Source organism: Fukomys damarensis, unplaced genomic scaffold (assembly GCF_012274545.1).
Source record: "Fukomys damarensis isolate Sample0158 unplaced genomic scaffold, DMR_v1.0_HiC HiC_scaffold_23, whole genome shotgun sequence".
NCBI lineage: Eukaryota > Metazoa > Chordata > Mammalia > Rodentia > Bathyergidae > Fukomys > Fukomys damarensis.
Window position 1 is genome coordinate 10036244 of NW_022900935.1, and position 15085 is coordinate 10051328.

The 15085-nt window shown below is 49.7% G+C and overlaps 1 protein-coding gene across 4 annotated transcripts in view; it reads left to right on the forward strand.

Annotated features, from left to right (window-relative positions):
- Positions 1-15085, forward strand: part of Htr1d (5-hydroxytryptamine receptor 1D) — a 23758-nt gene that overhangs the window by 5305 nt on the left and 3368 nt on the right. Inside the window, exon 1 of one of the 4 annotated variants that reach the window (XM_010625990.3) lies at positions 164-1043. The exons of the other annotated variants lie outside the window; for them this stretch is intronic. The gene's annotated coding sequence lies outside the window, so the exon portion shown is untranslated. Of the gene's footprint in view, positions 1-163; positions 1044-15085 lie in introns of those variants that run through there. 4 annotated transcript variants of the gene reach the window in all.

Here is a 15085-nt window from a genome sequence, read left to right on the forward strand (position 1 = left end):
GCCCAGGTGGCCCCCGCACGGCCGTGGGAAGCCAGGCTCTGCCCCCTGCCGGCCAGGTCTGGGTTCGGCGCCACCGCAGGGCTGCCCTTTCTGGAGCGGACTTGAAAGACTCCCATGTCTAGCCGCAGCTTCCCTGCCATGCTTGTGACCTTGGGCAGGTCAGTACATCTCTCCGATGTGCACACCTACCAGAGGGTTACTTCCGCCTTTGGATTCGTAGGAGTGAACGTGATGCCCGATGGATGCCTTTTTAAAAATTGTAAAGTTCTGTTCAAATCCTAGCTCATCGCAGAATTTTGGCCCTGGAAAGGCATGAGGACATCTGCTTTACTGCTGATGGGGAGAGTGAAGAATAAATCTTGCCCAAGGTCACGGTGCTTGTAGGAGACCGTAAGACTGAAATCCCCTGCCTCACTAGGTCTGGGGAAGTTCAAGGATTACTGGTAAGACAGTCTGCTGTCTTCGCCAACTGGCCATGGCTACTTAACTATGTGATCTCTGGCAAGACCTCAATCTCTTTGAACCTTGACTTTCTCCCATATGAAATGACAACAACTTTTAACCCACAGGCTTGCTGTGTACCTCACGTGGGATCATTGCTTGGCATAAGCTGGCCTCAGAGGAGAGCTCAGTCCTTGGTGGCCATCACTGCTCTGAGTACTAGGAGCAATGTCTGAGCTCTCCCTTGAAATCAGCTCCCAGGGTTTTCCAGTGGAGCATACATTGTTGGTCTGAGTTTGCCTCTGAACTATCCTGGCTGGGGTCTCAGCCCTCCTTGCAAGGATATTGAGGGATCCTTTATCACAGCAGCAAGTGAGGCCCTTTAAGTAGCTGCGTTTTCTTCAGCCTTTGAGCCTGTGAGTAGAAGCAAGTGGGCTTTGTCATGGGCCATCCAAGATGCCAGGTGCTGGAGGGGTCCATTGGAGGTTGGGGGCAAGGCCAGCTGGACAGACTGGCAGAACTTGGGGTCTCCACTGGTTCCCAGCCGGTACAGGGCCAGAAATACAGAGGGGCTGCCTGAGAGCTGGTTGGCTGCCCACTGGGTAAGTAACAAGGGAGAGGTGACTCTGTTGTCCCTTCTCTCCTAGGCCACAGATGGGTGACTGTTCTTTGTGGCATGGAGATGTGAATATGAGCAGAAATGACAGATTCTTAGAGCTTGAAGATCCAGACCTGAGAGGTCCCTCTCATGGCACAAGTGGTTCCTACCCAAGGCCAGATTGAAATTTCCCTCCCAGCAGCCTACACTGTTGACCTTGCCTTCCCTCCAGAACTCTTCTTGTGGCTCCCATGACTTAACGCTTGATGTTTTGCCTTCATCCTCTCTGTTGTTTTTGCAGGTGCATCCTCCTTTCTATGGCCATTACATATTCTGCTGTCTCTCCTTGTAGTAGGCCCTCTCCCTGGGTGATGATCACACCCACTCCCCTGGCTTTCGTCACCACCTCTGTCACATGACTCCAGTTTATGTCTCCAGCCCAGATCACTCCTGGGACTGGCGGTCCCTCCATTTGTTGTCAGCCAAGCACTGTTCAGGCCCTGGGGATATAGTGAGGAGCTAGACAGAAGCTATGTGTAGCCAGGGTGTGTGTGTGGGGGTGTGTGGAGAGACAAGCAATAAACATCCAAGTGGAAAATACCAGATCAGGTTAAGGGCTACAATGAGCACAAATCAGGGTGACAGTAAACGGTGAGAGCTACTTCATGGTGGCTGCTCAAAGCGTGTCATTTAAGGAGTCAGCTGGTAGAAGGTGAGGTCAAAGAGGTGGCAGGGGTGGGGAAATCCCATGTAGGGCCTTGTAAGCCATAGTGAGAGTTTTGGATTTTACTTTGAATACGGTGAGAGCCATTGGAGGATTATAAATAGGGGAGAAGAAAGGCAGCTGTTCATTTTATCATCATCTTTCGCAATACTGGGGAATCAAACCAGGGTGTCATGCATGCGAAACCAATGCTCTCCCACTGAGCTACCCTCCCAGCTCAAATGCAGTTATTTTTCCAGGGCCCTATTTGAGCATTGAGAGGGGAATTATTTTAGATTGACTGAAAATGCTCAGGGCATGGGAGTGGGCAGGAAATGGGTAAATCTTCAAGGGGCTTTTTTGTCCAGCAGCAGTAAGAGGTATAAACCATCCTGGAGTCAGGTCAGGAAATAAAGAAGAAGGGTTTGCCCAGGGGACCAAGAAAGGCTACCTGGAGGAAGGGGCTTCTGTGTGTGAAGGAAAATGGGAAAAACTGCTCTTCCAGAAAGAAGAAACAGAATAAATGTCCTGGAACTTGTAAGAGAGAGAGAAGTCTGGGCTGCGAAGATCAAAGCTCCTGCCAGTGACTTGTATGAGCCTCGGCTTCCTTATTCTTTTAATGAAACAACTAGTTAAGGGCTGCGGCGGGATGGGAGCAGGAACTCCAAGTTCTGGGGATGGGCTGGGATGTGGCTAAGGAGTAGAGCATTTGCCTAGCATTTATGAGGTCCCCAACACTGCAGAAGAGAAATAAATAAATATCGATCAAATATTTGGGGGCTGGGTGAGGAAGAGCTGGGTAGTGCCTGCCAAGAAAGAGACTGTCAGAGAGGCTGGTGTGGGTGGGAAGGCTGGTGGCCTGACTGGGCTTGGGACTCCTGTGGGACATCTAGGACAGAAAACCAAAGTGCACTTCATTACAGAGAGGGAGCATCAAAGAAAGGTAAAATCGTCACTATTCTTCTTTCCTTCATTCTTTGAGTAAATCTTTATTAAACATCCATTAAGTATGAAGCCCAACATATTCAACTTATGAACAAAACTAGGTCCTTGCTCCAGAAACATACCACCTTTTGGGGAGAGAGACCCCTAGACCCTGGACGGTGGACAGTGTGAGATGTAGGTGTGACTCCTAAATGAGTCATGTTGGGTTGGCACGGAGGAGAGAAGCTGGCCCTTCTGGGGTGGAAAGAGCAAGACAAGCTTCAGAAAAGAGGAGACTGCGGAACATGGTCCTGGGGGTGAAGAGGAGTTGGACAGATAGATGGAGAGGGGTACTAGGTCTTTCTGAAAATCAAGCCTGGCAGAGAGGTTGGCCGTGAGCCCAGTCCAGGGGAGTCCAGTGTGATGCCCATGTAAGAGGCCCAATGGGACAGACAGAAAGAAGGGACCCTCCAGAAAAGGTAGAAGAGATACGAAGAAAGGCATAGTGCATAGAGGGGTGTCTTAGTTACTTAGTTACTGTATCATTACTGAAACACAATACCTGACGCCCACAAATTAAAGGAAAAAAATTTATTTCCTCTCACAGTTTGTAGAGGTTTCAGTCCATTGAGGGCTGGCTCCAAGGCAGGGTGGCATGGCAGTGGGGCATCGTGAAAGAGAAAGAGCTCGTGGCCAGGTGGTGGAACACAGAGATCCAGAGAGGTGGAGGGAGATAGACCCACCCAGGCCACGCCCCCGTGGCCACCTCCTCTGAGCAGGCTTTACCTGCCAACACCACGTTGGGCTGGAAACTGATCAGTGGACTAATCCCCCAATGACCACGCCCCCATGATCCAGTCTCCTCCCGGGCCCCACCTGGGAGTGCATGGGGCTTTGGCGGGGGCATCTAGATATAAGCCACAAGGCGATAACCTGCGCTATCGCAGACAGGTGAGAGAACCACAGGGCTTTTGGAAGCGCAGGTCTCTGCCAAGAGTGGATGCAGGTGGGGTCTTTTGCGGAGTTCAGGTGAAGCAGCGGGATGACAGGAAAGAGGTAGACTGTGCAACCTCTAGGGAGTCATGGGATGGGTTTAGGTGAGGGTTCTCCAAGCTCGTTGTGTGGCATGGGTACCATTGACCCCAGCTTCTCCTCACTTGCTGATTCTGTTTGTCCTCTTGGGCTCACCTGCAAACCCACTCCCAGAGTGGGATCTCAGGGTCGCCACAGTTTACACAACTTCGCTGTGAGCCTCATCGCATCGCATCTGTGGTCCTAGGTGCCGGGAGTGTTTCCCCAGGGCTTCCCCTGTAAGTCTTTCTAAGACCAATGTCACATCTACATTGCTCGTGCCAACACATGGTAGGCTTTATTGGATGGTAGTTGTTGAACGGATGCAGAAACAGGCTCAGAGAGGTTGAGTAACTTACCCAGAGTCACAGAGCCAACAAATGGACTGGGAAACAAGATGTCTACCTAACTCCAAAACTTGTACATACTTCTAATCACTGCCGCTCTGAGCCTCCCAGCCAGGCAAACAGATGGTGAATAGTGGGTTGGATTCTGTAAACACTAACAAATTCAGTGCCTGATTTCTAGGAAATGAATTCCTATTGTTAGTACCTTGTTTATCCAGTCAGGAGAAGACAGTTTCTCTTCTGTCCTTATGATGGTTTCACTCCATTAATCCAAGTGCACTCTGGGGATCAAGATGTGCAACATCTGGGGGTGGAGAGAGGAACCAGGGGCCGGGCGATGCAGTTCCACAGGCTTATTGCAGACAGAGCATGGTCTTCCTGCCAGTTGACTCCCACAGTTTCTTCTCTGCTGTGCAAACTCAGACTGGAGAGGGTGGGGAGACTTGAAAATGCCCAAAGCCTCCACTTGTCCAGGCACAGGATCCTCTGGACACACATAGTTCGTCTCAAGTTCCTGCAGGCCAGGTGCAAGGAGCCCTGGGGGAAGTGGAGTGTTGGCCTCTGCCTGTAACTGGCTGTGTGACTTTGAGCAAGGTCTCACCCTCTCTGAGGCCGTGTCCTTGTCAGAACCTTGAGGGAGCTGGATGAGATGACTCCTTAGTGGCCTTCCCACTCGGACGCTGACACCCTTCTTACGTGTCACGGCAGACAGGACTGTTACCCCGCATGAGCAACTCCTCATGTGGTCGTTGAGGCTGTACAGACACACGCGGGACCTCAGGCCCAGCATTTTCCCAAGAACCCCGGGGAATGCATGTGCACAGCCAAGTGTGGGACGTGCTGCGGTCTCCACTTCCCGCCTCTTCTTTGGCCTGGGCCGAGTGGCCACCCAGCAGCAGACCTGGCAGAGAGATGAGCGTGATGGGGCTCAGAGGTGCCCGGGAAAGATCTCTTGCATACACGCATACACGCGTGGGATAAGTATTCGTGGGAAGAAGAAGGGGGTGGAACTGACCTCCCCTGCAACTTTATGAGTGGTGCAGCTGGAGTTGGGCAAGCCCAGATTCCAGCCTAGATCCCCAGAGCCCGGGGCCCGTGCCCTTGGGCAAGACATTTCTCTGAGCTTCAGTGTCCTCCCCTGGGGAATGGGAAAAATAATAACAGGATGACTTCAGAGGATGGTGGCTTGACTTAATGAGTTAATATGGGAGAAGCGTGGAACAGCGCCTGGCTGTAAGCTCTCACTAAACGTTAGCCAGGACTTCAGCGCTGTACTGCTGTTCCAGCCCTGCCCCCCACCCCTTTATGGGGTCCCCCTCCCTTCGGAGGAAATACAGAGGTCCCAAAGTGACCCCTAGGGGGCGATATCAGCCCTGTTGAGAAACTGGTTCTAAGGCAGCACTGCTGATATAAGCTAGAGCTAGGGAGAGAGACCAGGGCAGAGTGATTGCCTCTCATGCATGAGGCCCTGGATCTCATTCCCAGCATGGTGAAAAAAAAAAAAGATAGATGATAGATTGATAGATAGATAGATAGATAGATGATAAAACATGTTTGTATAGAATATAAGACACAATTGAAAAATGTGCTTTTTAGATTTAGAAAATGTAGGAATAACCATGTTAAAGTGAAGTTAATTTTCATTATATACTTTATTAACCCAATGTATACAAAATAGTGTTATTTCAAGATGTAGCATATAAAAATTTATTGACATATTTTATAGCGTTTTTTTGGATTATCTTTGAAACCCAATGTGGGGTCAGGGATTTAGCTCAGTGGTTCCGCTGCCTGCCTCACAAGCACAAGGACCCACGTTCAATCCTTGGTACAAAAAAAAAAAGAAACCCAATGTGGGTTTTTGGGGTTTTGGTACTGGAGATTGAAGCTAGGGCCTTCACACTATGGCTACATTCCCAGCTCTTTTTTCATTTGTTATTTGGAGACATAGTCTCACCGGATCATTAAATTGGCCAGGCTGACTTGGATTTGTGATCCTCCTGCCTCAGCCTCCTGGAGTAGAGGGATTACAGGTGTGTACCATCACACTCAGCTTTCAGTGTTTTACACTCACAGCACATCTCGGTGGCTGCTTTCAATGCTCAGTGGTGATAGTGGTGCGTAGTGGCTGCTCTGGAGTTTCTCAGCTGTGGCTGTCAATCCTAGTGGTGCCCAGTGTGGCCTTGAACTATTCATTTTGCCCCTTGGATCTCCATTTCTTCATCTGTGAAATGGGCCTACTCATTCTGCCCCATGAAGTCGTACTCGGGGCAGATGGTGAGAGTTTAAAAGCACATTTTCTACTTTCCCACGTGCGTGGGGGAATCTGGGGAGGTCAAACTGCAAAAGCTCTTGCCTTGGGCTGCTGGTTTGTTCACGGAGGCCCTTGTCTATTGAAGGCTTGTAACCACCCATTGCAGGGCTGAAAGTAGGAAGCAGTTAGCTTACATCCCTCCCTAACCAATGTAAAGGTTGAAATCCAGCCCAGCCTGCGTGAGTCAGATTCTCGAGCAATAACCAGATGGTCAGTGGGGAAGACGACTGGACGTCAGGGGGGCCGGTGGCTTTCTGTTCTGCCTGCACCTACAACACTTGAGGAATTTTTAAAAAGTTGTAGCGCCTGGCACCTACTCCCTGGTGGTGGTGGTGGGGAGGCCTAGATATCTGTAGGTTTTATTTTTGGATTTTAAAATAAATTTGTGTTTTTGAAGCTCCCCTAAGTGGTTCCGATGCTCACCAGGAGAATCTGATTGCAACCCTCTCATTGTCAAAAGGCCCCAAGGAGGAACGGATTTAACAAGACCACACTGAGAATTAGTGGCAGGGCCAAGCGAAAGCCCAGGATCCCTGGCTCTCTGTTCTCAGGGCCACCCTTCCTCCGTTCATGGAGCGGGTTAATTATTTTTCTCTCCTTGCTGAGACAAAATACCCAACACCCAAAGTTAAAGGGGGAAAGGTTTATTTAGCTCACAGTTTGCAGAGGTTTCAGTCCATACTCAGCGGGCTCCAAGGCGGAGTAGCAACAACAGTTCATGACAAAGCAGCAAGAGAACCTTAATAGCGTCTTTCTGCTCCTTTTATCTTATGCAGACTACCAGGGGATTACAGCGGTGCCAAACCAATCAGTTTGCTGGTTTAGTAATCACAAGCCCTTAATCCCAGCATCACACACTTTATCAGCCACCTCTGAAAAAGCCACCTATGGCCACATGAGGCTTTGGCGGGACAGCTAGACACAGGCCATAACGTGGAGCTTGTCGTAAACATTTTTTGATCTCTTGCACTGGGTCAGGTGTCAGGACTGTGAGGATGAATAAGGCATGGCCCCTGCATTCAAAGGGCCCATGGTTGGGTGACAGAGACAGTCCAGTGCGGTGAAAGCAATGGTTGTGGGCGCACAGGAAGGGTGCCAGAGCCAAGCTGGACAGGAGGAGCTTAGGGAAAACTTGCAGGGGGAGTCAGTGCCTGGTCCTGAAGGGTGATTTGGAGTTAGGGCTGAGCAGAGAACATTTTTTCAGGCAGAGAACCCAGCAGGGTCAAAGGATTTGGAGCAGGAAGCAGCCCTGGGGGTGGGGGGGGCAATAAACAAAAACCAGGCAGATCTGTGCTATCAGGAGATCCAAGAGATGGACGGAGAAGCCAGTTTATATGGGGACTCTTCAGTCAAGCTGTGAAGGTGCGATGGGAGCCCTGGAGACTGTCAGCCAAAAGGAAGACTCGGTGTGATTTGGTAGGAGAATGGAGTGGGGCAGGTGTGGAGGCTGGGAGGCCAGCTTCTCATCCTCCAACAGGACAGTGGCAGCCGGGGCTGGGGAACCAAAGAGCCACAGCTGAGTTGTGTTTAGGCAGGAGACCGGACAGACCATAGGAACTCAGTAAATGAAGGGACTGTACCAGTCAGCTATTGCCACATAACAAGCCACCCTTAAAGTCAGTGGTTTAGGACAATGTTTATTACTGCAACAATGGGTTTGAAGACTGGCTGACTTAATCTGAACATGGCTGGGCATTTCTGCTGATCTTGGCTGTGCTCGTACATGATCTGCTAGTCAGCCAATGGGCTCTGTTCAAGGCTGTATTTGGGCCAGGGCCTGTGACCCATGGAGCAGCCCTGTGCCTTGGTCCTGTATCTTGGTCTCCTCTAAGGACGTGCAGGCTGGTCCAGGTGTGTTCTTCTCATGGCGGTGGCAGAACACAGGTGAAAAAAATACACAGCCTCTGGAATTAATATAGGAGCTGGCTAGGCCTGGAATTTAGCTCAGTGGTTCTGCTGCCTGCTTTGCAAGCACAAGGACCCAAGTTCAATCCCCAGTACTAAAAAAAAAAAAAAAAAAAAAAATGGGAGCTGGCTGACTGTCATCTCTATCCCACGCTGTCGGCCATGGCTAGTGGTTCCGCACCGAACCCAAAGTCAAGGGACGCAAAAACACTCCTTTTCTTAGGGAAGGTGGAGCAGCACAGTGTAAAAGAGCACTGTGGGCTGCTGAGCGCGCCATGGGACCTTGGGCGAGTCACCCACCTCTCGGAGCGTCAGCAACTTCAGCTAGTTGGATCGGGTTAGAAGAAAATCATGTTTTCCAGGGAGGAACTATTAACTATAACTACAGTAGACCCTTTTATCCACAGTGGAGATAGTCCAAGACACATGGAGAATATCTCAAACTGCAGCTAGTGCTGAGCCCTATACATTCTACGGTTTTTCTTTTCTTTTTCTTATTCTTCCTCCCCTCCTCCTCTTTTCCTCTTCCTCCTCCTCTTCCCCATCTCTTCTCCTCCCCCTTCTCATCTTCCACTTCCTCCTCCTCCTTGACAGGGTCTTGCTCTGTAGTCCAGACTGGCCTTGAACTCACCAGGTAATGCAATCTAGCCTCGAACCTCAAACATGCGATCCTCCTGCCTCAGCCTCCTGAGTGCTGAGATTACCAATGTGTACCACCACACCCAGCTTTTCACTACATTATTTTCCTTATACATACATGACTGTGATAAACTTTATAAGCTAAACAAAGAGATAGATTAACAATAATAACACAGTAGCATGATTACCACAACGTACTGCAAGAAAAGCTAGGAGGACTTGGGATGTGCCTTGGTGGTAGAACATTTATTTGCTAGCAGGAATGAGGGCCTGAGTTTCACCCCTAGAGGCACAAGAAAAGCAGAGATGTGTGAATGTGATCCCCTTAATATCTTAGTGCCTTGTGCTCAGCCTTCTCGTCCTTGTGTTGGTGTGCTGTGAGACAGTGCCTAACAGATGAGACAAAGCGAGGTGGATGACGTAGGCCTGATGTCACCTGCAGCTGCTACTATCTAAGGGTGACTTCGACACAAACACTGTGAGCGCAGGACAGTTAATCTGATAACCAAGGAGCTTCCAGGTGACTAACGGGACGGTAGCGTGTGTGTAGATAGAGCAGGGATACACTGGGTCCAGGGATGATTCACATCCTGGGCAGGACAGAATAGGATGGAATGAGATTTTATCTCACTGCTCAGAACAGCGAACCATTTCAAACTTTGTGCATCATATATTTTTGGAACTTTCCATTAATATTTTCAGGCCACAGTTGACTGAGTAGCTGAAGCCACAGACAACTGCGGACAAGAGGGGGTCCCTGGAAATATTACGTAGGGGGCATTTAGTGTTCAGCTGGCCTTTCCGCCCAGCCCATTTGAGCAGAACAGCTGTACGAGTCTGGGGCTGCCGCCGCCCCCATTTTCCATAGGAAGAAAACAAGGTTCAATCATGAGTCCAAGGTTGACCTGTGACCCATGGGATTGGTACCTAAGGCTCTTAGGCACTTGGACACTTAACCACTGCTTTGCAGTTGGGAGAGGGTGACGTGATCTCAAAATAAAATGTGCAGGGCACAAGCACACGTGAGCGTGTGCAGCTCAGAAGACAATGTGTGTCCTGCTCCCGGAAGCCCTCCTGTTGCCTGCACCCAGCCACCCAAGGGTCACACTCTAGTCTGACTTTAGCAGCGGGGGCCAGTTTTGCCCATCGGTGAACTTGGCAGAGTTGTGATCACACATGGGGCTCACTTGTGCTCGGTGTTCTGTGAGATTCATCTCTGTGGTTGTGTGCATCTGTGGCTCGTTCTCTGACGGACAGTATTCCGTAGGAACGAGTGAGCCACAGTTATTTACCCATCCTGTTGTTGACGTTTGTTGAGGTAATTTCCAGTCTGGGGTTGTTACAAATAGTGCTGCTGTGAACAGTTCTGTTCTTACATACAGACATTGTTCTTTTGGTTGGTTTTTGTGGTGCTAGGGCTGGGACCCAGGGCCTTGTGCGCGTTAGGCCAGCGCTACACTCCCAGACCTTTTACCTTTTTTATTTTAAGACAAGGTCTCACCACATTGTCCAGGCTGGGCTTGAATGTGTGATTCTCCTGCTTCAGCCCCCGGAGTAGCTGGGCTTACAGGTGTGTGCCAGCACACCCAGCTCCCTCTGCATGTTCTTGTTGGCTGTACGTGGACAAGTGAAAGTGCTAGGTTAGAAGCTTGCCTACTTTCTATTTGCTACCTTTTCCAATTTTTTAAAATTAGAGAAACTGAGGTGCGAGGCTGATTTGTTTGTATCTCAAGATACCGATTAGAAGCTGAATGTGGTGGGGCACAGCTGTAATCCCAGCTGTTTAGGAGGCTGAGGCAGGAGGATTGTATAGCCTGGTCAATTTAACAAGACTCTGTCTCAAAATAAAATAAAAAGAGGGGTGTGGCTTAGTGGCAGAGATCTTGCCTAGCATGTGTGAGGCCCTGAGTTCGTGCCATCCCCGTGTCCCCCGTGCCCACACACACGGAAATAGGCACACAGAAGGTACTGATTAGAGTTCAAAATTTGCATGTATGCATCTCTAGAGAGGGAGAGGGAGAGAGGGATGCAGGCACACACACACACACACACACACACACACACACACACACACACACACACTCTTACCCCTGTGCCCCTGTGAAGTCAGTCTTTCTCACATATGTTATACCTGATAACGTGTACACTTATGTACTTGATACCTTGATTCTCCAGAGGAGAAAACCGAGGCTGTAGGAAGTCTATGTAGAAGAGAATGAAATGAAATAGCAGCTATGTAGGCCCTTTGTGAAAGAGAGAGATTTGTGAGAGTCATTTCCCCACCCCAGCTCACTCATCCGTACCACTGGGTTTCCAGAGAGAACAGACATGAATTCTTCTGTGGGGAACTGATTCTACTGCAACAAACCCTTTATCACAGAGCCTTGTTTTTTTCCTCTAAAAGGACGAGGCTGGCTTCTGAGGACCCATTAAACTCATACATCCTCTCTGTTTCTGGCAGGGTTTTATGACTCAGGTAAAGACCCTTCAGAAAGGAGAGGCACTGATCTCCTGAGCCCTGGTAGAAAGCTTAGGTTGAGAGGGATGAAAAGGACACCCGCTGTGTGCCAGCCTCTGTGCTGCTGTTGTCCCGGCCTCAGCAGACAATTCTGGGAGGAAGGTGCTGTTACCCTGATCTACAGATGAGGAAGCGGGCACAGGAGGTGAAAGGACCTGCCTCAGACCCCGCCGTAGGGATTGTTGGTGGGAAAGAACTGGAATTCCTCTGTCTCCCGTGGTTTCACTGGGCCTGCCGTACTCATTAAAACTGGCTCTGCTGGGAAAAGACAGAGGTTCCCCTACCCCTTGTCCCAGTCAAAGCCAGGGCCTTGGATGCACGTGTGAGACATGTGCCCTCCCACTGAGCCACACATCAGCCCCCAGAGAGTCCACAGAGGTCTCCTTGGTTCAAGGTCACTCATTAACGGACAAGAATGGGGAGGAATGTGGAGTGTCGCATGTCGCAAGGCCAGGAAGGCTCCTTCTCTACCCAGGCAGCTACTTCCCCTCTTTTTTGGCCTCTTTCTCTGCTCTACTCTTTTGCCCGCAGCTATAGAAATACTTTCTTTGTTTAAAATACATCATGCCCCACAAAAGGGCATAGATATAGATATATATCCATATATATCCAAGTATATTTATTTGAGTTGGTACAGTAAATATATCTAAAATATGTGGTTTTGTGTGTGTGTGTGTGTGTGCTGCTGGGGATCCTGCACAGGGCCTCCGTGCCAGGAAAGTGCTCCAGACTTAGCCACACCCCAGTCCCCAGGACAGTCCCATCCCCGTAGGCTGGAAAACACACGGAAGTTTCTCCATCTCGTGTGTACCAAGGAGGAGAAGCACCAGGTCACGAGGCGGTTGTCCCACATCTTTAGGTGCATGAGGAAATGCTAAACTGTTTGCCAATGGAGTTCCTCCAGTTGATACTCTATTTGTGGTAGGTGATCATTCCTACTACTCCACACTCTTACTGGGGATCAAACTCGGGACCTTGTGCTTGCGAGGCAGGCAGTGGAACCACTGAGCCAAATCTCCAGCCCCACTCCACGCTCTGACTAACTGACATGATTAACCCACTGGGTGAAAATGGTATCTTTTCTTTTTCTTTTTCAGTACTAGGAATTGAACCCAGGGCCTTCTCACTGAGCTGCATCCTTGGCCCCTTTTTATTTTCTATTTTGAGAGAAGGCCTCGCTAAGTTACCCAGACTGGGGGCTGAGCTCCAATTTGTGATCCTCCTGCCTCAGCCTCCCAGAGTGCTGAGATTACAAGTATGTGCCATCACGCCTGGCTCTTTTTTTTTTTGGTGGCACTGGGGATGGAACCCAGGGCCTTGCATATACTAGGCAAGCACTCTATGACTACAGCAACCCCCATCCTTTATTTTATTTTATTTAGTTTTACTTTATCTTATTTCGAAACAAGCTCTTTCTAAATTGCCCAGGCCGGCCTTGAACTTGTGATCCTCCTACCTTAGCCTCTCAAGAACCGGGGGCTATAGCTCCTCCTGTGCCACCACATCCAGCTTAGCATCTGCCATTTTTATTTGAATTTTCTATTTTATTATTTGTTTGTTTTGTTTTTGTTTTGGTACCGGGGATTGAACTCGGGTCCTTGCACTTGCAAGGCGGGCCACCGAACCACTGAGCTAAATCCCCGGCCCCTCTATTTTATTATTTGAAGTGTGATGAGAGAAGCCAGTTACTTAAAGAGATACAGTTCGCATCTCCAAAGGCAACGGGGTATGGGAAGTCCCCCAACTTTGTTCCGGATGGGAAAATGACAGCTGCAGGGAAGGAGGGAGGTGGCTTCAGAGGAGGAGGAGACCGGGTGTGTTCAGGGTGGTTATGGCTGGAGATGGGAGGCAGCCTCAGAACCCTGTCGATTCCTGCAAAACGCCAGCCCAGGCTCCCCGCCCAAGGCCATCCACTCCTCTGCGTCCTTCTTCCTAAGTAGTCACCAAGGGTTGCTTACCCGCCAGCCTCTCAGCCTCTGGAGCCCGAGCCTTTAGCTGACATGCGGTCACCGGAATGCCTGGAATGGCGGAGCTGTGGGGCCAGAGCGCCCGCTTCCCTGGGAAGTGAAGGCTCCTCACTCACCCAGGCTGTCTGGAGGGAAGAAAATTCCGAACGGTTCAGCCCGATTTCACATTTTCCATGTGAACCACAGTGGGAGGAAAACCAGCTGGAGGCTTTCGTAGTGGAGAGTGGATTGGGGCAGGCAGGAAGCTTCCTCACTGTCAACAGTCACCACAGCAGCCCAGACCCAGTGCCTTGAGGCTTTTCTTCCTGAATTTCAGCATTGTGGAGCCTCATAGAAATGTCAAGGGCTCTGGATCCAGGTCTTGCCCTTCCAGTTGGGTGACTTCAGGCAGGTGACATCACCTCTCTGTGCACCCTTGGCCCATTCCTAAAGTGAGGCTTTTTAGCCCACTTGACGGATTGGGTGACTCTTTGAAAGCCCCAGGGCTAGCTCGGTGCCTGGACAAAGCAAGAGCACCACCAAAAAATACTATAAGGGTAATTTTTTCCAAACTGGGATATGTTGTAGAGTTGGTTTAGGGCTGGCTTTCTTAAATTGAAGCTTTTTTTTTTTTTTTTTTTTGGTACTGGGGATCAAACTCGGGTCCTTGTGCTTGCAAGTCAGGCGGCAGAACCACTGAGCTAAATCCTTGGCTTAAATTGAAGCTTTGTCCCTCTCCAGGCAGATTTTTAAAATTAATTAATTAATTAATTAATTTTGGTTTTTTTGAGACAGGGTCTCACTGCATAGTTGAGACTGACCTAGAATTCACTATGTAGCCCAGGTTGGTCTCGAACTCACAGCGATCCTCCTGCCTCAGCCTCCAGAATGCTGGGGATTACAGGCGTATGCCATCACACCCGGCTGAGGCAGATATATTTAAAAACAAAGCACCCACAATTTGGGAAGTGAGAAAGAACAACCATATCGCAGGATCAGCTTCTTAATGTTTAAAACCTAATCGATTAGGTGGGAGGTGGTGCTGCGTCCTGTAATCAGGAGGATTGTGAATTCACAGCCAGCCTGCACTATATAGAGGAGGATGGGGCAGGAAGATCACAAATTCAAGCCCACCCTACACAACACAGCAATTTAGTGAGACCATGTCTCAAAAAACAAACAAACCAAAAAAGGGCTGGGGATGCAGCTCAGTATTAAGGCTCTGAATCTGATCCCCCTGTAGCACACCCATATGGAGAGGTGGGAGGGAAGAGCAGATTCAGATGGAGCCTTCTGTACAGAACCCTGAACCTGGCACCCAGGGGCTGCCTGCTGGGCTCTGTGGACAAAGTTGGGGTCATGCCAGGACGGCCCTGCCTTGACTGTCCTCTGGCTTGCCCTAAGGCTTGCCCCATTGTCCCACATACTTCAAGCTGGAAGGCAGAAGCGCACAAAGGAGACATAAAAATAGTGTTCAAGGTTTTTTTGTTCTGTGAGCCAGGCACAGTGGCACGTGCCTATAATACCAACACTGAGGAACTGAAGCAAGAGGACCACAATTTGGTGACTTAGACCCTGTCTCAGAAAGGGAGGGCTGGGTAAAGGGAGGTAGCTTAGGGCAAAGGCCCTGGGTTGAATCCTCAGTACCAAAAAGAATTAGTAAAAAATACATACATACA